This window comes from Mizuhopecten yessoensis, unplaced genomic scaffold, assembly GCF_002113885.1.
Source record: "Mizuhopecten yessoensis strain PY_sf001 unplaced genomic scaffold, ASM211388v2 scaffold716303, whole genome shotgun sequence".
In the NCBI taxonomy this organism is placed as follows: Eukaryota; Metazoa; Mollusca; class Bivalvia; order Pectinida; family Pectinidae; genus Mizuhopecten; species Mizuhopecten yessoensis.
In genome coordinates, this window is record NW_018480049.1 from 19,411 (window position 1) to 21,439 (window position 2,029).

The window sequence follows — 2,029 nt, forward strand, 5'->3', positions numbered from 1 at the left end:
TCGTTCTGTACCTTCACGTAGATAACCATGTTACTGGGGAGTATGTTTGTAAATAACTAGGTTCCATACCGAAATGAATGGTCAATTTTATCTCTTGGGATGTTTTTTTTTGTCAAAGACGGCTCATGATACATGAAACTAAATGTTGGTACCGTGAGAAATTTTAGCTTGAAGCTGGTTTCTTCGTTAGCATGGAATTGTGACGGGGTTCAAATCAAAGACGAAAGGATTTACAATATTTACAGTTTATTTACACAAGTGATGTACATGTCCACATACAACAGGTGCGAGTCTCTAAACACAAACGTATCTAAAACTAACAATGCGAGTCTAAACTATTGTGGGGCAATCATTACACTTCATTCACGTGGACTTCACTCGCATATTCCCACACAACACTAAGCTGATACAAATAATTTGTCCCAAAACTAGAGTCTCCTCAAAAACGTCCGACACTCCAAACATCAAAACCGAAACTGGCCGAAACAAAGCTTTCCTCAAACCTTATCAGCCACATCAAACCTAAACTGTACCGATCTAACTTGCTCGGGACCTCTAACGCACGTGTGCTGTCCAAACTGACCCTTAGTGACTTCAACCAGATGAGGACACTGGACACCACAGCCTCTCTAGCCAATTGCTTACAGATACAATAAATCGGTCAATAATCTTTAAACTCGTTACTCTTACATTCTTTAAATCTCACAACTCTTACGAACGTTTATTGGAAATCATTCGGAAATTTCAGCATGACAGAAAGACCCGAGCAATTTCCGATTGAAACAGTGACATATAAAGCAGAGACGTATATAGATTACATGTAATCAGAGACGTATATACAAATAAAGTCCAATCAGAAATTGCTCGTAATGCTTAAATTATTTAATTATTAAGTTTATATAGAGGATTGGCGCCTAGCTTCCATTTCATAAAACTGTATTATTGTATAAACAATCGTTAATTTTTAAGGGCTTAAGGGCATATACGAACCACGGACTTAGAACATCTAATTCCGTGATACGTCCAGACATGTTAGGAGTGATATTTATTTAATCTTTATTATATTTTTTCAAAAAATATGTTCGAAATGGTTATAATGTTTTCTTAGTGATGCATTGAGTAATTATCCCCCCGAAGGAGTACATTCTTCTTCATTTGTTACTATGTTCAAGACTGCCTGATACAGTTCGAATCGTACGTGAAGCCAAAGACACACTAAAGCAAGTGTAGTAGTATATATATCTGGTGAAGCATTGTCATGCGATTCCTAGATTACAAGTGTCTCTATGTGTCTTAAATGCAAATCAAGTCTTAGTGAATTATTGATTACTGTACATGTCCTAGCTCATATTGAGAAAAAACTCAAGCCTAATTAAAATAATATTTATAAAGTAACACTCGATCGAAGCAGAGACATGTCTCTGATAGAAATGAACTGGAGTACATTTTGTCCATGTGCCCCACTAGCCTTTGTATGCATTAATTCATGCTATATTGTTGTAAACAATCACCCTTTATTGTGATAAATTGTTGTTTGTATTAAAATTAATCGTGATCGATGTATATATAAATATGATGACGTCAAACGAAAATTGTGGCCAAACTTTGTAATCAAAAACGACATTTTATCAGAACATATGTGAGACATTAATTCCACAAGCAAATTAAACTTTGATTATTTTCAATAAAATATTTGAAATGAAAATGATCTCTTGTCTAAATCGCTTCTGGTTTCTTTCGTTCCGGTAAAATCTCCCATTGCGTGCCCCTACTTCATCCAATAAAATTACAGGTAAAGTGACGCTGACGGGTTATGGTGTCAATTCCTAATGCATTTTGTTGCTAATTTCTTACGCATACATGTGATATATACACATGTAAATAGTATATTATCAATAAGATAAGAATGAATAAATGGAAATATTATCTCATTTTGTTATTGAACGAAATAAATATTGAATGATAAAGGCATTATTAGAACGGAAGTGGGAACCGAGTTTTAAACACCTTGTTTGTGATAGGTGAATGT